The sequence below is a fragment of the Trachurus trachurus genome, assembly GCF_905171665.1.
Source record: "Trachurus trachurus genome assembly, chromosome: 12".
In the NCBI taxonomy this organism is placed as follows: domain Eukaryota; kingdom Metazoa; phylum Chordata; class Actinopteri; order Carangiformes; family Carangidae; genus Trachurus; species Trachurus trachurus.
The window spans coordinates 12,355,509-12,378,167 of NC_139908.1; the positions used below are offsets into that span (position 1 = coordinate 12,355,509).

At 42.7% G+C, this 22,659-nt stretch overlaps 1 protein-coding gene across 4 annotated transcripts in view; it reads right to left on the minus strand.

Moving 5' to 3' along the window:
• znf462 (zinc finger protein 462) overlaps positions 1-19,960 on the minus strand; it is a 48,200-nt gene extending 28,240 nt beyond the window's left edge. Inside the window, exon 1 of one of the 4 annotated variants that reach the window (XM_083983514.1) lies at positions 19,159-19,960. The gene's annotated coding sequence lies outside the window, so the exon portion shown is untranslated. Of the gene's footprint in view, positions 1-12,358; positions 12,459-14,153; positions 14,409-18,905; positions 18,917-19,158 lie in introns of those variants that run through there. The other 3 variants (XM_083983517.1, XM_083983515.1, XM_083983516.1) reach the window with 3 other exon arrangements.
• Positions 19,961-22,659: the final 2,699 nt, after the last annotated feature.

A 22,659-nucleotide genomic window follows, 5' to 3' on the forward strand; every position in this document is an offset into this window, starting at 1 on the left:
TATCATATACAGTAGCCTACTATGATATAATTTAGATCAACTGTTAACCCAAATCTGATTAGCAATTAGTCAATTGAGGGTGCAAATTAGTGGAAGTCTATGTTTTCATTGGAAATACTGTAGCATAGCACCATACACTATAAGCCTCCATCTGCCCCAGATAATTTTGATATCAAATAAAATGTGGTACAGCTGCTCAGAGTTGACTGTGTTGATTGTATACATCAAAGTGTCACAGGGCTCTGGGGAGAGGCTGTATAGGTGGAAAAAGTTGTATACACCTTTCGATGGCTCCACAGAGAGAGCGGAGCTAAATCTGATAAAGTGCCTCAGGTGATGTCACCTGAGTCAGTGTCAGTTGGGGCTGAAGACAACAGACCTTTGTAGTCCAGTCCTTATCTCTGCTCCAGTCTATCAGCTCCAGGCTATGCTATAGCATAACACACCCACATGGCTAAGCTGTTGGCAGGGAAGTTGCATTGTGGGTAATGGAGGCATCCAAAAATTATGCTGCATCAATTTTTTAACCTTGTTCTTTTTTAATCTGTCTATCATGAGTGAAATTCTAATTTAGTTAAACTTTGAGAAAATGAATAGCTGCTTTAATTGCTAATGTGATCAAAGAAACAGTTTCAGGGTCATTTATTTCCACTGAAAACAAAAATCAATTAGTGTAATTACCTAAAAGTGAAAGCTGACAAACTAAAAATAGAAATTGTTGTGTTGTGTGACAACGTAATCTTTGATGTCACCAGAAATACCGATGAAATACAGCGTCAGTATCACTATGATATTCAGTCAACTGCTCTGGACATTGAGACCAAGAAATTTCAAGTGAGATCCAGCCAGGGACAGTTGGGAATCCCGCCCTGCTTCCCACACCCAACTGGCCAGCCAGTGGAAAGCTCCATGCGAGCCGGCCAAGCCGCCAGTATGTCCCTGAGCAACCAGGGGATCCATTGTTGTCCAGGGTCAGGTTACAGCCTCACCACGGGGCCCCACCCTGCTCTCTTGGCAGTTCACGGCAGTTTTGAACAAAGTTGCCTACTAATGCCAGGTTCCTTGACATGGATATGAAGAGAATCCTTTCGGAGAAGGAGGGGAGAGGAATGCCCAGAGAGGGAAAGAAGAAAAAAAAAAGCCTCCTACACAACCACCATCTGCCTTAGAATTGGCTGTGTCTTTTCAGCCAGTCAGTCCCTACGCCACACCAAGTTAATGGGTGAGATTGTGTAACTGCTTTCATCTAGTCAGCTGGGGCTCTAACAGGCAGCGACTGAGCTGCTCAGATCCTCCTCTGAGCTGAGCTTCAAGGGCAGCCATTTTAGGAGCTGACTATGTGCGCTTAGGTGTTCAGCCAGCACACAACATGGACCCACAGATCTGATCCTCTTCCTCAAAGGCAGGCAGCCTGTCACTGGAGAGCTGCTGACAGAAATCTATCTGCCAGATGTACAGCGCTGTACCCAAGCCCTCTGCCCACACTGCTCAGCAGAAAACATCTCACACTCCTGCCAGCCCCGACTTCTGCCTAGTCCTTTCATTTCTCAGGGAAATTATCTCTCACATCAAGAGATTTTCAGAGAAACACTAGAATCCCCGTTCCAAAGAAGGAACAGAATAGGTCGGCGCGAGCGGCATGCACCAACACTTTGTGCAAACGAAATACCGCAAATGCGTTTTGTAGGAGCTGCCAACTGCTTTCCACAAGGGGGTCTAAAAATGTGAGGCATGTCTGAACTTCTTTATCTCAGAGCTCTGCAACCCCGAGCCCCGAGGAGAAGACGAGAGAGAGAGAGGGGGCAACGAGAGAGGCAGAAGGGGCGAGCGGCCTGAAGGGGAAGGGTGGGAGGAGAAGGGAGGCGGCGAGAGAGCATGACGGAGCCACCTGGAAGACCTTCACTGGTAGGCAACAGAGGACAAAGCCATCAGACAGGGCTCCCCAGATTCCAAAGTCTACTGACATTTGTTAATCACCAACCGGTCTCTCTGCATCGGTGAGCTCTGCCAGCAGTCACACCCTCTACTCAAACTGGCTGACAGCAGCTGCTCTGTCTGAAAGAGGGCCTTTGAATAAGCCAGCATTAAGCTGATTAGAAGTACAGAGGTTTTGTCCTTAACTGTTGGTTAGTGCTACCACCTCACGCCGTCGGGGGAGACAAAAATCTACGGCTGTGTTGCGTTCTTACATGGCCAGCATCCTGGCGACGGGATAATTTATCTGGCAAACAAGACAGGACATGCATCTTGTCAACCTGCACAGCCTCAATAATTAATGACCCATTGATTGAGAACGACAGGCCGCTTTTTAAAGGAAAAATACAGTCGCAACAACAGCAGGTAGCCAGAGACATGGAAATTGATTTTTGCCGAGATGAGATGACAACATCAGGGGGAAATCAATACATTTTTAGTTTCAAGAAAGTTATAAAACAAAGAGAGGGAGAGATGGAGAGAGAAGAGTGCAAAGGTAACTGCACCATACTTCAAATGCTGATCTTCTTTGTCCACTGTGTTCACCAGGTTCACTCAGAAGAGAGTAGAGACAAAGAAAAAAAAAAGACAAGCAAGAAAAAGATCTCATTGTGCCTGCAGAGGAGCAGAGAACGTTGCGTCACAGGACCATTGAGAATTTGGCCTCTTGCACAAACAGGAGATAGAGAGCTGGAGATCAAGATGGCTACTCCCATCCTCTGATGTCAGCAGCCCTGGAGAACCCAACACACCGGATCTGATAGTGTGCTCAGCAGTTGCTCAAGCGCAAATAACACACAGTGCATATCATCGCGCAATCCAGTGCAGAAGTGCCACAGACTGAGGCTTCAGAGCACCTTCACAGCAAGGTCCAGACAAAAATAACCCAAAAAGTAGGTAAGTTATGATTAAAACTAGGCACAAAATGGGAATTTAAGCAAAACTGCTCTGTAAATGTTACGCTCACGTGATCGTATTCATTAAGAAAGCTCATAAATTATCAGGTTTATTCGACTGATTACATTTGAACGTAGCTCATAAAGGACCATGCCAATGACAACATGTATTAAACCTCATTACAACCGTAAACTGGAGGAGATAAGATCCAAAACATGCCTCCAAGCATCCCCTACTGGATTGGGGTATAGCTGAACACTTCATTGGTACAAGGTTGCATGGATTCAGGTTGATTATTTTATCATATATAAATTACTAGAGACAAGACATCTGGTGCACACCACCGTGGCAAAGCAAACAGATTCATAACCAGCTTATGCATGCTGGCACATTGAGTCTCTGCATGTAAATAACTAATACTCATGTTATGCGATGGGGCGGTTTTCACAGGCACAATAATCACATCAGTGCCAGAAATCAGCGTATTTCCCTTTTCTCAGTGTCCTCCCCGCCATCTCGGCATTTTGCTCACAGTGATAATATTGCACCTGTCTTTTACCTGACAGATAATTCCACTTTGAGACACTGTGTGCTATGAAATATGCCAACCTGCGACAGGATATTGCAATAACAGAATTCATTGAGCGCCTAATTGCACAACTTTTACAACTACTGAGACTGAGACTGAGGTGCTGCATTATATTGAAAAACTGATGGAAATGGGCGGCAATGATGGCAAGCACTGAAGCCGATTGCAACTAATAATAGTCTATTGATTATTTTTCATTGTAATAATCAATACTTTGATGTATCAAATGAAAAAATGCTCTGAGGATCAAGTTGAACTTTTTTAAACCGCTTACTTTATGTGACAAACAGTCGTCAGGTTTTTTCAAGGACCTCTCAGCCGATTTCCTTCATCACAGAATGACAAACCTCGACGCAGCCTTTTTTTAAAAAAACAAAAAACTTTGGATCTGAAGGCTCAATCATTCTCCTGAAATCCAACATCTGCTGATGCAAGTGTGGGCCAAGTGAAGCAGCAGCAAGAAATATTTATTTTGGCATCAAATCTTTAATCATTCTCTTTACCAGATACAACTGAGAGACTGTGAAATGCTTTGGTTTGACAGGCTACATCTACACCTGGTAAGTGCGTTATTAGAGCCAGGCAATAAGATCATCTGCAGCTGGTTTGCATTGACATTTAATCTGCAAATACAATTTCATCATTACTGAGTTTTGTTGACTGACAGGAATTATTTGTGTCAAAATTATCCGACAGTCATTTGGCACAAATACAAATTTTCATTGGACAGACTTTTTTTTTTTTTTTTGCTTAATAGGCAATATATTTGATCTTAATCTGATTAGACTGAAATCACAGTGCATTAATCAATTGGTTCATCAATAAACAAGTAGTCATCAATCTCTTATTTGCAAAGATCCTTTGCTGTGGCTCTAAATAGTGCTCTGGTTCCTTCTTCTTTCTTTACTTTTCCCTGAAGTGTGTGTGGAACTTGACTGGAGTCAAAGTGAATTGATTGGCGATCAGTGATTCAGGCGAACACCTAGATAATACCCTCCCTACAGGGAAGCAGGGTGGACCTCAGACTGGGGCGGGGGTTCACCTTTCAGGTACGGCGTGAGCTGAATCACGTCTTTGAGCCCACGGACCATCTGTGGAGAGACCTGAAGATAGATGGAGCTTGAGAGGATCTAATGGGAAGAATGGGATGAACTGCCCAAATCCAGCTGTGCACAGCTTGTACAGACTTGTCCAAAAAGTCCTGAAGCTATCTGCAACCAGAGGGGCCTCTACAAAGCACTGAATTAACAGTCTGAACACTTTTTTTGTAAAAGAAATATTTTAATTTAGGATTTTTAATAAATTTGACTTGTTTTTAATGTGTCATTATGGGTTTTTGAGTACAGACCTATTTTTCTTCCATTTATAATTGAATCTATCATGATAAAGTGTGTAAAGGGGTTTGAGTCCTGTCTAAAGCCACTGTAACCGATGCCTACAAAGCATGGAAGGCTATAAAAAGATATTAAAGTGCTTCCAGTCTGAACTCTGTGCTGTCCAACATGTCCTTAAGAAATGGCAGCGAATGGGGAGCTGTGGAAGTCCAGACAGCTTGCGGATAACCACAAAAACTTCTGATAAAACCGCTGAGAAGCAAAGCAAAAGCCCCATATATGAGTGCAAAGGCTCTGCAGTCAGCCAACATGGGAGCGGTGGTGTACTATGTCACGGTGCAGCACAGACAGGGTCGACATGAAAGAGTTCACCTGTGACCTCATCAGAAAAGTCAAAAGTCTGAAGTATGCAAAGCAACATCTGGATAAGCCAGAGTGATTCTGGGAACAAGTTCCAAACTAAATTGAACCTTTAAAGCACAATCACCACAGGTCTCGAGAGAGAAAAAGCGGAGCAGCATTTGATGAATAGAGCACCTTGGCAAATTTTAAGGATGGAGTGGAAACGTCCGGCTCTGGGGTTGTGTGGCACAGGAGACAGAGGTGGAGGGAAGAGATGGATGCAACTGAAACTGAAACTGAAAAGACGCAGATATCTCCAACCGTGAAACCACACCTTCCTCTTTAGACACTAACACACGCATTCAAAGAAACACAAGTATTTTAATATTAAGTGGTTTCTGTGATGTGCACAAAGAATATCCTCAAATCGCATTTCTACCTCGCATTTTCTACCAACAGGTTTTCATTTTGTCTGTTAAAGACATCCAACACACTGCACAGACTGCAGTGAAACTTTTGAGAAAACACTTGAATAAACACTGTGAGTAAACATAAAAAATTCCAACATGGTGAAATTTATTTCAAATCTGTTCATAGATCACAATATGTGCAGCAAGACCTGACAGGATTGTGACCGTATGAGTTAGTAGTCCAAGTTAAAACAGATCCAGAAGACGCTTGACGACAGCATTTTCTCTTTAATTTATTAAACCAGTTATTTCAAACCCATATCTGGGCAAAAGGAGAGTGTAAGGTACAACTTCTACACATTAAACAGTTCCCTTCCCTGTCAGGTTCACTCCATCTGGGCTGCAACTAACAGTTTTTTTCATTGATGAAACTGCTGATTACTTCCTGCATTAATTGATTATTTGTTGTCGATAAAAGGTGCAAACGCAGTGTCCATTGTGGCTCCCCTGGGCCTTACAGCAGATTTCAGGTCATGTTTAGTTGTCTGACCCACAACTTTACATTATGTTTAACTGCAACAAGCAGATGTTTTGAAAGGGAAAAGCTCTGTACACTGTCCACTACCTGCAGCTCAGCCCCCAGCAACAGACTGGCAGTAAGGATTATCATAGTGGAGCATTGAATGGCTGAAGGGCCAGATGTTACTGCAGGTGTAGGTGGAGACCACAATCATAGCTAAAAGAGTGTATAATGGATTTAAAGGTCACAGACATTGAAAGTTTAAATTTAATTAATTATTATTGTTAACAATGTTTTGAGGGGAGACTCCTTTCAATATAATTCCTGCTCACACATAGATGTTGCTGTTAGAGGCCCCAAAACCACAGCCGAAGGCTAACCAGTAAGTAGTTAACATCTGTACTATCAGCAAACATGCAGCCATTTGTGCTTCCTCAATTCACTGCCATGCACAAACAACATTCAGTTGAAACAGATTACACACACACACACACACACACACACACACACACACACACACACACACACACACACACACACACACACACACACACACAGTCACTGGGCACCGTCACCACCTCAAATACACAGAGTGCAGAGAACTCCAGCGACAACTTGTCTTGGGTTTTTCACAGCTTAGCTTCACCTGAAAGGTCTCAGAACACACATTAAAGCCACAGGGTCTGAATATGTCACACTGCATTATTCCCTAAAAAGGATCTCCCAAGAATTTCTCCTTAATACACACGCTTTGGAAGTTATTTTGGTTCAGATTAGGAATGGTGCCCTCAAATGCAAGCCAGCCAAAATAACTGCATCTGGTTCGTGGCAATTCTTTGGACTGTGTGCAGCTTACACCCTTGTTGGCTCACAGTTGGGCTTTTATCTGTCGGCACTGTAGCAGATAACAACACTGGTTCAAAAGAGAAAAGCTGGTCCGACCTGACTGACCTTCATAGTCCAATACTGCGCTGCTGCCTCATCCTCTCACTGGAGCACATATTGACAGATACAACCACAACATGCATGTTAAGTGGAGATACGTTGGCACTATCTTTGTATTTTCTTCTAACAGATTCTCCCGAAAAGCAAATCAATTTCAACTTATTTCCACACCGGTGTTACGTCCCCTCATACAAATAAAGCGTTAGCTTTCCTGCTGCAGAGAAGTCACCGACGTTTACAGTAAACAGGACCTTCATGCAAGGAGGATGCCGATGAACAATGAGAAGGCGAGTAAATGAGCTGCTAATTTTCTTAACTTACTCACTTTCCATATATTCAATAAAACATCAACAAACCCCAGTCACAGTTTCCAACAGACCACAGTGGTACTGTTAGATCTCTAATCTTTGTTTTTGTGCTTTAAGGGAAATGTCTCAACAACTGTTCGATGTTATAACATTTGGTACATTTCACATTTGTGTCTCTATCAGGATGTATAATAATAATAATAAAAAAAAGAAATTATACACTATATAAACTACTACATATTGTTTTGGCCTGTGAAGGGGGCTGCTGCTTTGACCTATAGCACCTTCATTACTACATGCATATAATAACGCGTTTAAAACACACCTTGATCTCAAAGCCTTTAACACTCGGATTAATTTACAATACCACAATCTCTACACCTGAGACCGACACACTGATATCCTGTGGTGTTGATGAGCATATCTGTTTCGTTGCGACTGTGCTGCGTCTCTCGTGTGATAACATCAACAGTGAGGTGGCCAGTACCCCCCACCTCTCCCTCCCTCCCTCATCTCCCATCACCCCCCCTCCCTCCCCTGCCAGAGCAGAGAGCTTCCTTAAATGATCACATGGTGCTGCTCATTTGAGGAAGACTGAATACACAGAGATGAGACATCGATCCCACCTGGACGATCAATGGACCAGGCCTTTTCAGGGGAGATGTGAGGAATCAATAATGTTCAGTATGAACGTTTTGTCATAACATTCTTCAGACATCTGCCGAAATGGAATGAAAGGGATGGGAATGGCATTAAGTACAACAGAAAAGACCAAAATAGAGCAACAGCAATGCCATCACACTTCTCTCCGTAAATCGCTGGAAAACATTTCAACTTACAATGTTTTGATTATACTTTAGTTTAAGTTTAGATTAAACCCAGACTTGAGCATACTTTCCTACTCTGATGATCATTTTTATAGATTCTGTTTTGGTTTTTTGGTCACCGAGGTCAACGTGGTGAACAAAAAAAAAAAAGGCAGATTGAGAGGCATTATTAATCATCTCTTAAGCTAAATCACGCAGCCACACATCTGGGTCCTCTCATCATGGTAATGCTGAGGCCACATCATGTTAATGATGAATCAAGCAACTGCGGACAGGCCAAAAGTCCAAAACTGTCTCTGAGAGTGGATAAAATCATCAACAGTGTCGTGAGATAATATCTGCCACCTGACTGAAAACGCTGGCGTTAATCTGACAACAAATCTGTTTCAGGAAGCATATGGCATTCAGAAAAGTAGGTCAACCATTAACCAGCTAACAACAGCCTTCACCACGGAGTATTCTTCTTGCACTCCTTCACCATAAGCCCTAAGTCCACCTCAAATATCTGATGTAAAAGCAAAATACTCTAATTAAAGCAAGGTGCCATCCATATTGAAATGAGAAATAAGACTTTTTTTCATTTTACAATTTTTCACATGGTGATTTCAAAAGCATTAAAACACACCTTCACCATTTATGACCTTTCTTCCTTTGATGAACTACAGCAGCTACAGAAACAATTCAGACTCCATCACTTAATTGTGTTGTAGATTTAATTTGTAATGGATAAAATTGGCATTTCTGCCCTTCAGTCCACGCTCAATAACCTATGAAGACAAAGTGAAAAAATGTTTTTGGAACGTTTATCAAAAAGAAAAACTGAAATGTGTGATTGACAAAACGTATTCAACCCTTACTACGCTTCTTTGTATAGGTTACAGCGTCAAGTCCTTCTGGTTCAGGCTCTACTAGCTTTGCACACCTGGATTTGCCATTTCCTATTCTTCCTGGCTGATCCTCTCAAGGGCCATCGGATTGGGTGGGAGGCGTCCAAACTGCCATCTTCAGGTCTCTCCACAGATTATTCTACAGGGTTTAAGTCTGGGCTTTGGTCTGACCACTCACTGACAGCCACAGACTTGTCCTGCAGTAGTCCAGCCTGGTCTCGGCTGCTGCTGCTTCCGGTTACTGTTTTGCAGAAAGGTCAGGTCGCCTCGGTCTAAGATCACATGCTTTCTGGAGAAGGTTTCCTGTACTTGGCTGCATTCAAACTTCCCTTATGTTACTATCACCACTAGGCGTCATATGACTTTTACTCAAAGAGATGAAGAGGTCATCCTTCTGGCAGGTTCTCCCATAACTGTAGAGAAGTTCTGTTGGACTGACCACTGGGTTTTTGATCATCTCTCTGACAGAGATAATTAGTTTAGCTGAGTCTTGGTGGTTCAGATTTTTTTTTTCAATGTCTCAGTCACTGAGACCACTTCCTCCATGACCTTTTGACAGAGCTCTATGGTGTCTTGATCCTGAATTATGGGACCATGTACACACAGGTTCCTTCCTATACAATGTCCAATTAACTACATTTAGATTTCTAGATTAATAAAAATGTTCATTTGATTGAATGGTTTCCTAAAACTAAATTAAATTTGATTCTATTTTAATCTATAACACAGTATGTAAACATTTAAGAGGTCTGAATACCATTAGAGCGTTTACCATTACTTCATAATTGCTCTGCGATGCCCCAGTTACCACTGTTCAGCCAAAGTTACATCAAACTGAGGAAAAACCATTAAGAGAAGAGTCTGCACATGATGTAAGATTGCTTTACTTGACTGCACGGGTTCCCTTTTGGACACAGGAAGTCATTTGCCATCCAAGTATTTTAGGTATTTTCCCATTAAAAGTAGGTTTATTGAATTAGAATTTAATTCAATATTTCGTATTGATTTGGAGTTGCTGGTGTTTGCTGTTGGATATTATTCAGCCACAAGAATTTTTACTTTCTACCTTGGATTCATCAGATCACAAGTTCCATTTATTGTCAATAAGACAGCCACATTGTTGCAAAATTGTACTTTTTGTCTTTGTATTGTCCTACCACTAATTTTATAAATATGTAGAACACAAAACTCCTGCTACGCGCATGTTGTGAATCAACTCTGCTATACAGTCCCTCAGATATTTTTAGCCTGCTCTTGGCCCCTTGGTGGTTTTTCCTTTAGAGCTTCCTCTTTACATGAGCATCCATCATAGAAAGATGACCTGATCCAGATAAGGTCCTGATGGTGCCATTATTCCTCCAAGTCTTGAAGTTTGTTTCCAGAAAAGAAAATGTAAAGGGTCTTAAATCTGATTTTATGTCTTTTTCCTAATCTGAGACTTTCAGCAGCAAAAGAAATGTTGCCACGGCTCCTTTGACATTCCCATGAAATCTAGTTTTACTTGATCTAATTAGAATCAGTGCAGTTAATTTGTGCAAAATTATCTCACGTCATGATTTTCAATGTAACTAATTTAATCTCAAAACTATTACAACCCAGAATTAATGAGGTATGTGCATACTTCCGCAACTGAAATGTTTACCCATTCTTGCTGGCATTGGAAACACAAAGAGTAGGCTTTTGTGTTTAACTTGGTTCCATTGGTTACTTTAACTGAATGAATAAGAAAAGAAAAGATGGGGTGTATTTCTTTCTTTGTGAAACCAGCTCAGTAATCCCAGAATGTCTCATAGGACTGGTAAATACAGGTGCAGAGCCCTTCAGACGCTGCAATCCAGCTGGCTTTGCTGCTCTGTCTGCAGCTTGACCTTCACTATAGTGTCACATTCAGGGGGCATAAAAAAGAAGCTTCTCACCACAGCAGGCCCAGGTGACCCCTAAGGATTGTGGGTAAAGGAAAAGTTTGTGTAAGCTAAGCACCGTCCTATTAAATTGACTGAACGCAGGTTTAATGGAACAAATGAGGCGAGGTGATGCAGAACTGAGTTACACACTATTACAGCCCTTAAAACTGGTTTACTTAACAATGTCATGCTCGAGATCTCATCTGATTCAAAAATCAAAGCAAATGCATTACACAATATGAACATGTAGCACTGCCGTAATAAAGGACAACGAGCTCAGCCTGGAGGATTGAAGCATTTTGATCTTTGGACCTCAAAGTATTCTGCTGACTGAGGGCCTTCAAGCAAGTTCTCACATCAAAAAGAAAGACAGGGGAGCTGAAAGAGGCAGAGAGGGATGTCATTAGCATGACTTTCAGTTGCAAGACTAATCCCAGAAAGAGATGATAATTTTCTACTTTTTGTCTGGGTCGTCCATACTGCAAGGTCAGACAGTGCCTGTGTCAGCCTGTCTCTCTCTGACAGATGGTTACCTGACATCACCCACCCAGTCAGACAGGCTTTAATACTTAATATCACTGCACTCACTCTCCTCTCTTTATTCCTTCTTTTCAAACCCAAGACATTTCCCCTCGCAATCCAAGACATCCAACTTGCTAATTCCATGTTTCTTTCTAAAGCTGCAGAATAAAATAAAAAAAATAGAAGCTGGCCATCATGGTACAAGTAACCTTGCTCCAAGGGTAGCCTTTGTGCTTAGCAAAGGGCTCAGATTGTTCCTCCTGAAAAGGGGGACGTCTGCAACAGAGAGCACTCAGTAGCAACATTTGGCCTCTTTTGCACTGAAGATAATGACCAGGCAGATTAAGAGGAGACGAGCATTAATAGCCATCTTTCGCGAGGCTACTGTCTTCAGGTTGTCATGGTGAAAACTCAACATTAAAAAAAAAAAAAAAAAACTTCTCCATTCAAACTGTAGCGCTTCCACTCTTTTACATCTCCCGCATTTACGTTTTAATCATGAGCCTTCAAAGATAGTTGTGTGACCTTGCGAGCTGAAATTTTCACAAAGCAACAAAACAGGGGGCTGGTAAATCCCTCGGCTAAAGCCTGCTGGGTGTGAAGGTTAGATAATGAATACCCATACATAGTCACTCTCTTCATTCCTGTTAACAGCACCAAAAAAAAAAAAAAAAAGAACCTTTTCATCTTAGCTGATCTTTTCTCGCGCCACCGCCATCGACTGCTCGACGCCAAAAAAAAAAAAAAGCACCAAATGAAAAATTCAGTTAATAACATAAAGTCAGAACCTATAGGACATCAAGCAGCTGTGTGAGGAGAAGAGGTGGAAGCAGGCTGACATGCATGGCTGGAGTTCACTGGAAGTCTACTGCAGCTCAACCTTCTTTTAGTATAGTCACCTCACTTGGCTGCTCTCTTCCTCTCTCTCTCTCTCTCTCTCTCTCTCTCTCTCAGGGCTGACAGAATTATCTTCTGCATCAGAGCTGAGGCTGGGCCAACGCTCCACACAGAGGACTCCATTTCACACAGCCAGCCCCACTGTGGCCAAGGAGACACACAGCCAATCACACTGGAGTATCAGTGGCATGGTCATCCACCATTTTGTTTGCTCCTCAAGGTCTTTGACTGTCCTGCTTGGCTGAAGTGGAGCTGCCTCTGCTCTGCTCTGCTATCTTGTTACACAGATGGAAGTGTTTAACTTTAAGAGCACAGACCTGGGCGAGCATGCAGCTTCCCCTCCTGTCGGTTCCTCTGCAGACTGTCATGACCGTCAGCAAAAGCAGAAGTGAGATGTGTGGTTTGTGTTCGCTGCAAAGATGGCCACCTAGAGTGCAGCTCTGATGTTCTTCATCATAAGCTGCAAGAGATCTGAGAACTGTGCCTCTAAATATGGAGCTTTGAACCACCCTGTCACACCAAACTTTAAGAAGATGTGCATATGCCTCTGTAGATAATAATACAAGTGACCTGACATGTTGGAAACATGTTTTAGTGCTTCTGTGGGAGAGCTACAATGCAGATTTTCTAAACTGAAAAGCATAAAAAGATAAAAACTGGGGGCAACCCTCTGCAACATTATTAAATATTCCATCCAAAAATGATTAAGTGCACAATTTAATTAATAGCCTCAGGCGTGATTATTTTTACAATTTTATATGGGAAGGAATAGGTAGATATATTTGGTTTTCTCAAGAGGTTTCTTCCCTTGAGCTTGAAAGGGAAAATTCAGAGAAAAAGGATTCTATCAAGTACTGTACACAAGTAGGCTACGGCTCCACACAGAATTCATACGTCTAAGCCGTGCACGTTCACGGTCAAGACATGCAAGGCTAGAATAAAACATGATTCATCCAGATCTCCTGTAACTGCAGCACATGGGTTCAAGGGCTAAATAAACACTGCTGGAGAGTCGGGTGGCTGAAGGATGCCCAAGGACAGATCTTGCAGAGAAACCAGGAAGTGCATTTCCACAGGACAATTACTCCAGGAAACCTAACATTCCACACAGCCTTGTAGACCATCTATCCGAGGAAACCATTTCCTGAAATAAATCAATCTGCTGCCGTCTGAAATAAATTCTGGTCCATCTCAGACAGTATCTGGACCCAGTCAGTTCTCAAACAAAGTAAACTGGTGATCCAGTGTCTTTCTCAAACCATGTTCCATTGATTATTTCACCTCAATCAAAAGTCTAAAACCTTGGTTTCATTTTCTCTATCAAAATTCCTTCAGCTCTATCTACTTCCACCAATATGCTTTTTAAAAGAAAACAGAAAAAGAGCTGAAGAAAAGGCTGAGAGATGCACTCAAGGGTTTCTTATAAGTGGTGCTCAGTGGACAACTGCCAGAAAACACTGCAATGCTGACTTCCTTGTAAGCCTGACATGGCAGTTACTACAGTTACAGGGAGTGGGTGAGGTTACAAGCTAGTCAGGATGGAGTATTTCAGAGTGACCAAAAGAGGACACAGGAAGCCAGAAAGAAAAAAAAGCAGAAAAGTCAAAGTCAGCCTGGTTTCTTCGCAGAAACGTTGGATGAAAGGCTGTGCAGCGATGGCAACCTTTTTAAATCTACTGGTGAGTTTATCTGAAGAGAAGAAGTTTAGTTCCTCTCCAGGTTCACCAAACTGACCTCTCGAGGCAACTCTACAAGTTTGAGAAAGGAAAGATGAGAGACCCATCAATATTAACTTACCACTGAGACCTCCTTTCCAAGCTTCTAAATATTTAATCGTCCTTGGACAGCTCTGTTGCTTCGTAGGCCGAGCCAGTGTGGATCCCTTCTACAAGACCACTCCTGTTCCTCCTCAATGAAGGCCTTGTCCGGTGGCACCACACTGCCCAAGGAACGGGCGTCTCCAAAGAATTCAGGATTTTTTCCACCACAGGCAGCTCGAGGCTGACAGAGTTGGTTCACTGTGTCTTATTAGAGAAGGGCATAAATCCTGAGCCTAGGCTGGAAACCTGAGGACGCCGTACAGACGACTTAATTTATCTCGTCGGACAAACTGTTTCATCAGCACGGCCACGTTGTACCTGAAGCCTCCGATTTCTATAAAACTAAGCCCCCTGTGTACTCTAAAATGTGTCAAAAACACTGGCAACAGACGCAAGTGCTTCAGCTGCAAGCCTTTTTTTACAGGAGAGGAACGACAACGTTAAACTGTTGATGTTCTGATAGAAAGTAGAGAGGAGGAACCAGTTTTGCAGCAGTGTAACGTGGCAACTGACAACAGAAACTGGAATGACACCTCTAGCAAGCCACTTCCTTCTTCTAACCCCCAGCATGATGTTGTCTCATGGTCTTTCAAACAGGCCAATACCGAGTTACACGGCCTTAAATTATTCATCTGATTATCGTTGCTTTAAACAAACACAACCCAACACAATCAAATATTGTGGTTCAAGGGAGAAAGAAACATGTTCACGGAGGGTAGAAGGTCAGAAAAATGCAAGAGCAAGTAGTGAGGGTGTTTTTTTTCTTTTTTTCTGCTGTGCTGCAATGACTTCAGTGTTGTGGATGTGGGGCCTGTGTGTGTCAGCACACTTACAAGTGTAGCAGCAGGGCCAGGCTGCATCTCATGAGCCATGCATCATGTCAAGAAAGCACTCACTGGAGCATTTCAATTTGCTTTTGTGCGCCTCCCCAGCCTTCTTCACTGCCCCAGGTAGAGAAGAATGGAGGAGTGCATCACCCAACGTGAGTGAGTGAATGAAAAGAGAGGGAGAGAGAAAGAGAGAGAGAGAGAGAGAGAGAGAGAGAGAGAGAGAGAGAGAGAGAGAGAGAGAGAGAGAGAGAGAGAGAGAGAGAGAGAGAGAGAGAGAGAGAGAGAGAGTGGTTGTGTGTGTTTGAGTGCAAGAGACCCAGAAAGAATATCTGTGTGAGTGATGAGCTTCACCACCGCTTCCTTCCAGTGTTCAAACCATCACAGAAGTCTCTCCTGTTTAATCCTCTGTCCTCTCTGTTGGGCTTTTCTAGCGTAATCCTGAAATACCTTGCAAAAATCCAGTTATGTAATTTTTTTTTCTAAAAGTATCTACCATAGTTCACTTCTGCCCTGTCACCTTAAAGCTGAACTGCAGTAACAATGTGCGTTAAATATTTCATGCAGAGTTACATTTCAACTCTTTTGATTTCGACAGCCATTGTCGCTCTCCAGACATAACACAAATATTTACTTTGCACCATGAAACTATGATTAAACTTACAAGAGACCATATAATAAAAAATATCCCTGAAATATTGATATCAGTGTTAAATGTTAAAGCTGTCATGACATAACACAGTATCTTATAGCATGTTGTAAGGTACTTTGAATAATTCACTGCTGTATAGACACATGTAAAACACACACACACAACCACATTCACACACACACACACACACACACACACACACACACACACACACACACACACACACACACACACACACAGATATTCCCTCAATGCATTTAGCCTCAAGTGCCAGAAACAGTAAGTTGAGTGCTGAAATATTATCAGGCCCCAGGGTGCTCTGTGTCATTTAGCTCACGATAAATTGATTACACACAAATTTATTTAAAGATATGCACCATGTAAGGAGAAAATTAATTAAAATACTCAAGATGCTACATTCAACTTTGGGGGAATACGACTAATAATCATTTCCATTCCAGATTAAATCTGATGTTTATTCACTTGATTAGTCGATTCATATTTTTGTCTCAAAAACAAATCCATTGACGGCATGTTCAAAATATCTTGTTTTGTTTCAAATCCAAAGTGCACTGTTTGACAAGGAAAAAAAGGAAAGCAACAGTTTATCAGTTTGGGCTGATCTCATGCTGGGGAAGCTGGAACCAGCAGATTAACTGAGACCGATTCATTTTCTGTTGATCAAATAATAAATTAATTAACTAAGCTTTATAATTTAGACACAGACCTTAAAGACACGGTGTCAAGATCGAGTAGAAAGCCACCTTTGGACCCTTTTTAATTCACATTTACACTTTATATGACCAGACAAATTTGTAATAATTTAAAATTACACAGAGGACCCGGGGACTTTTAGGGGCCACGGAGAGTCTGCGGCCCCTCAGCTGTTGCCCTATCCAGTTTTGCTTTACTACAACACTAACTAGTGGAAATGCCATCTCTGCCAGTCAGAGCACGGGCAAACAGCCCTGACTCACATGACCTTAACCAGGGAGCTGAGCAGAAAACCTGAGCACACAGATCAGATCAGCAACCGCTGAGGCAAGAATACGCTTTACAATTGAGAAGGACTCAAGAATGTGTTGAAGACTTGTGAAAGTTACAGCAGGAACTCTAAGTGCAAAGACACAGCACGCCATGTCAGAGATGAGCTTTCTTTAAAAAAGGGGAAAGAAAAAAAAAATCATCACAATCGCATCCAGGTTTACATCACTGAGCTCATTTGAAGAACATCTACTATCCACCAGACTATTTCCATTGCACCCGTCTGTGAGACAAATGTGTCGACCGCAGCAGATTCCTGCCCGGCCGTCCTCTATCGGCTCCTCCTTGAGAACCTGTTTGCCCTGCCACGCCAGGGAGAAGGAGCATCGCCACCATTTTGATTGCTCTTCTCAGCCCCAGCATTGTCGCAGCACAGTGTGTCAAGCTCACAGTCTCCTTGTCAGCAAGATTTCACACAGTGGCCAGGGGAACTGCAGAGTGTAGCACAGCCACACACTCTCTCTCTCACACACACACACACATTTAACACACAGCAACTGCCACACACACGTACACACACACACACAGAGAGAGACCACGGCTTGCAAACACACCTCCGGTCTCCTGACAGGCTGGTCAACAGATACCTTTAGGATATAATGCGTGAAACGTCACCTGAGGTTGTACAGTGGACGTTACAACACACAGCCTGTTAATAAATGACCCACAGCTTAAATGCATTAGTCCAAATAACTTTTAAACATGCTTTAAAACACCAAATAAATCACTGTAATTATACAATAACATGCACATGTGCAGCCCAGTATAAACACAGAGGACTCCTGTGTAACCAGCAAACACTTGACTTTCACATTTACACCAACAAAGCTGTAATTTGACCGAAGGTTCAAAGAATCAAGAATCATCTTGAGAACTTCCTTTCAGAAACTATCTGCAACAGCCTGTCCTTCATTCACACACACACACACACGCACGCATGCACACACACACAGAGGAGAGAGACCGAGAGTGTGTGTCTGTGTTTCGAGACCACTTTGTTGAACATTAACCGCCTGCACGGCCAAAACACTGCATTATTCAGCATTAAAATTCCTATCTCATCCATGTGTCCCTCAAGCCATCACAGTCACAGACGTGTATCCTACCGTCCAAAAGTGTCAGCTGCAGGTCTTTAAATAAAAATATAAATCTCACAAGTCAAAAGTTGTGTTATAATTGTGTAAATTAAAGTTCATGGAGTTAACCTTGAAAGACCCGGCAAAAATGATCTGGTCTGACTTTTTCAGAGTTCTTCTGCTTCCTCTTCACTGACTAAAACTTCAGAGCTGAAAAAAGCAGAAAAAGAAGCAGAGGAAGAGGAAGAAGAAGAAGAGACTGTGGTCGATCTCTTTCTGCTGTCCTTTTTTTTTTTTTTTGAACACAACCTTTGTTCTGGCGTGAGGGATCCTGCCTGTCTGACTCCAGGGCTCTCCTTGGAGACTCATCTGCTTTCCTCCATTTTATGGTGAAGCCCTACTACTATGACACATACCTGACTTGAGACCAGTGACAAGCACATAGACATCCACAACAGTGCAGGGGGGGGGGGACAGAGAAGCACAAGCGGCTAACAATGTAGCAATAAGCACCAGGAACAAAAAAAAAAAAAAAAAAAAAACACTAATCAGACTAAAGATACAGAGACACACTGCGTTTACATTCATTTCACCAGCACCAGGACACATCAAGCTCCAACCCTGTGGAGAACCGAGAGAAATCCGCCACCAGATTGCTTTCTTTTTTATATATACATAAGATAGCCTCCTCACACTGGACATGGCTTTCATGGTGAGTGTGTCTGTGTGTGTCTCTGTGTGTGTGTGACTGTGACTGTGAGTGTGTGTGTGTGTGTGTGTGTGTGTGTGAGTGTGACTGGACCAGCGGCTATGCCAGCTCCTCTGTGTCGCTAATGGAGGCTGGTTGGGAGAGGAGAGCAATCCGTGCAATGGCTTCTCCATGAAGCTAACGCGCAACAACACGCACGGCCGGAGAGGGGACGCACAGCCGGGGCCAGTAATTCCCCTGACCAGACATGTCAGAATAACAAAACACTCCGCTCCGGTGCTGCTGAAACACGCAGGCGAGCCTCTCTCTACACACAGCCGCGTCCATTTCCGTGTGTCACTTTGACAACAAACCGAAAGGCGACATAGCGAGGAAGCGCTAGGTTGGTTAAGGATATTAAGTGGGAAGCGAGAAGACCCACTTGACTTTGGGCTGCATGGGTGCCAGCCGGAGCGCCCACCCGACTAAAATCTCCTCTCTCCTCCACTCCCAAGTCGGCAGGACCTGGACTATAAGGAGGAAAAAACGGGGGGTGATCAGCTCTTTCCAGGTCATTCACGAGGCGCTCTCCAAATTATATCCCATGATCTACCATACCGACGTTCTCGCAGACCTTGAAAGCCCAGCCGAAATCTTGGCGAAACTGGAAATATAGTGCAAGAGGAAAAACTCACTAGTACAATCTTCTCCTCAAGCGATCCTCCCAAAAGTTGTCCTCGTATTTCATGCGTGCGCCCGGTCGTTCTAATGGATGATCGCCATCTTTCCTGCTTCTCCTTTGCTGCAGCTGCAGATGACCTGAGATCCGTCTGTCTCTGAATAATGAGCAACCACACAGACAAGGAAGACAATCTGCAAAGCAGGCTACACAAAGAAGTTTGGGAGACTAGCAAGCACCAGAGGGTGCACAAGAGTTTACGACGAGACGAGGGAGCATCAGCAGGATGGACAGCGTCTATGTCTGAGAAGCTCATCCTTCATCTAGACTGAAGTCAGATCGCCTGCAAAGCCTTATCAGCGGCTCAGACCACCACCAGATACATGCGGCCACCGTCAATTTTATATAGGCTTTCCATACTGTGTCTGCCACGTCATGGGGTTATCTGCAGTTCACTTTGGTGGTGGTGATGATGCTGCTGCTTCACCACTTCAACCACACAAACATAGATAGATAGATAGATAGATAGATAGATAGATAGATAGATAGATAGATATAGTCAATATGCAATAAAAATATAAAAAAATGTCCTCAATTGAAATAATAAATAAATAATAAAAATTCCAGTAACATTCAACACTTTATATATATTTTTTATATAAACCCACCATTCACTGATCACACTCCCACCATGGTTTTTATCACCTTTACTCAAATAAGGACAAAACAATAAATTAACATGAGTGTGTTAATTCATTGTGTCCCTCATTGAAAAACAAAACAAAACCAAATAAATAAGAACAAAAAAGAGGAAGAGGTGTGTAAGTGTGTGTGTGCATGTGTGATGTGTTGCAGCACGTTGTCATTACACAGTAAAGTAGACATGATGCTGCTGCTGCTGCAGGCTGCTGCTCTGTCCACCAGCTGCTAACAAAGAGGGAGCCCAAGACAAAAGGTGCAGGGTCTTGCTCAGATGTGTGTCAGTGGAAGCGATGGGTGGGTGACGGGTGGGTGGGTTGTTGGGGGGAGGTTTGAGCGGCACGCCGATGAGGGTGGACAGTGAGGAGAAGAGTCTACTTTGTATGATTGAGTGACAATAATAGCATTTGACAGTGTTTATCTGAACAATGTGTTAATTTGGATCATTGCCATTAATGTTGCACTGACATACAGTATATTTAGATCAATAGGACTCTTTGTCATGTTACTGATGATTTATAGTCAATTAACTCACTGATAAATACGTGAGATTTGAATGTACATAACTCACTTTTTCCAATAACTCACTTTAGTTTATCGAATAAATACATTTTGCAGCTACGTTGCCATGGAAAGTCTTAGGCATGTGCAAAATGTGAGGCATGTGTAATGTGAGATAGCTGTTTAAAAAAAAGCAATTATTCATTTTTAATCATCAGTTCACTTCATATGAGGTTCAGTAAACACAAAACTCATTTTAATTTAGTGTGACCACATTTTGTACCAGTTCTCCCTGATCCACTTGTGCACATTTGCAGGGTTTTAGGTTGTTGGGGGGAGAGAGAGGGGGGTGCTGGAGAACCTGCCACAGTTCTTCTGAGGATTTAGGCCATCTCACTGTCTTCTGTCTCTCCATGTAATCCCAGACAGACTCCATGATGTGGAGATCAGGGCTCCGGTGGGGGCCACACCATCTGTTGCAGGACTCCTGTCCTTCTTCTTGTTGCTGAAGACAGTTCGGCTGTATGTTCACGACCAATCAGATGTCTTCAGGATGGTACTGTGTGATGGCTAAGACTCTAAACATCACAGCACAGTTTATATGAATCATACATTATATAAAGGCGAACATATGGCATTTCTTGTCTTGCGGAGTTATTTCAACTGCTTAAAAAGCAAACACTTTAATAGTCTGTCTAAATGTCTGTATGTTATATTATTTGCATCTGATGCCAGTGTGTTTATTTGTTAATAGTTCATAATAGTAATTACCTTCCTCTGCATGATGTACGCAGTTGTGTGAGTGAGATGCGTTGTTTTTTTCTCTGCCTTTTGCAGTCAGTAGATGGCAATGACAACTTCTACTGTGATTATTCAAATAAAAGCACTTGTTCTCTGTACTGAGTTTATTCCTGGTTAAATAGCAACTTTTTTTTTTACTCATGCAGAGAAAGTTTTCTCTTTTCCTAACGATCCCGACTGTGACATTGAAATACCTGAAAAACCTCAGCCACAAATCTCAGAGGCAGGCTCTCCAGTGATTGTTGTCTGATTTACAGGCTGAGACACTGTGAGGAATTAAATTTGTATAAGATACAGACGCAGTTAATCATGTTTGACATGTGTTGGTGTTGCCTCTTGCGAGGTTCAGTTATGATTGATAGATGGTGGACTGCATTTATTTTTTACGGAATTTATTAGAAGAATGATATGTGGTCACCAACTTGCTATCTGTGTCACCAGTGCTAATCCGGGGCTTGGGTCTCTACAATACTTTTTTACACAGTAGTGATACTCGCAGTGTCTGAAGTGTGTGACACCCTTGGAGCTGAATCATGTGGGAATATGAATTATATAAAAAGTGCTGTTAAGCATAAGGCGACAGATGGAAACAGGAATGAGCCTTTTTTTAAAGCACTTCCATAGTGCCAGTTCTCCTGTTGCAGTGACGTACATAGCCCCATGTATTTCCCATACACTGTGGCAAATGAGCACTTGCTCCAAAACTGACTTCCTCCTCCTTCAGGGTTACTCTCTGATGGCCTGTTGTTCATTCATGTTTTTTTTTATTTCCCAGAGTCACTTGAGGATTTGAAAAAAAAAGAAAATCTGTCTTATATTCCAGTATCATTTTGATGTCTCAACAGATCATTGAAGGAATGTCTCTGGAGGAAGGACGTGTGAAATATACACAGCCTTGCAGACACACACACACACACACACACACACACACACACACACTGTGTTGACAGTGTGTCCTGTGGGTGCCAGGTAGCAGCCGGGGTTTATCATGCTGCTTGGACATATGGCTGCTGCGGCAAATCTGATTAATATGGGATGGCCGCGGAGTCCAGCGTACAGTGTAGGACAGACTGCACCAGGACATCCCCACTGGTCCGGCCTCCCCCGCACACCGTGCCAGGCCTCCATCCAGCACGGCTAAAAACAGACCAGTCGTCAAGGATTCAGATGGTCTGAGCGGTGGGGGGGTGGGAGGAGGAGGAGGGGCGCGGTACGGATTTAGAAGGTGACCAATGACTTTTTGGGCACATTAATATTAACGTATCATTTTCCTGGGAAAATCTAATTGCTAATAATAATAATAAAAAGAAACCATCTACATTTAATTTTGCAAATGAGCAGGGTTTAATGATGTTTGACATTTGAGGGGTGAATTCAAATTTTGACTTTCTGTACTGGTGAAAATTCAAATGCGGCCTCTTGAAAAAGTTCCCAAGACTGGAACTGAGACACAGCGGAGTCTTGTGCGGGTCAGTGAACATTACGAGAGGCCAACTCTGTGTGTGCTAGTGGAGAG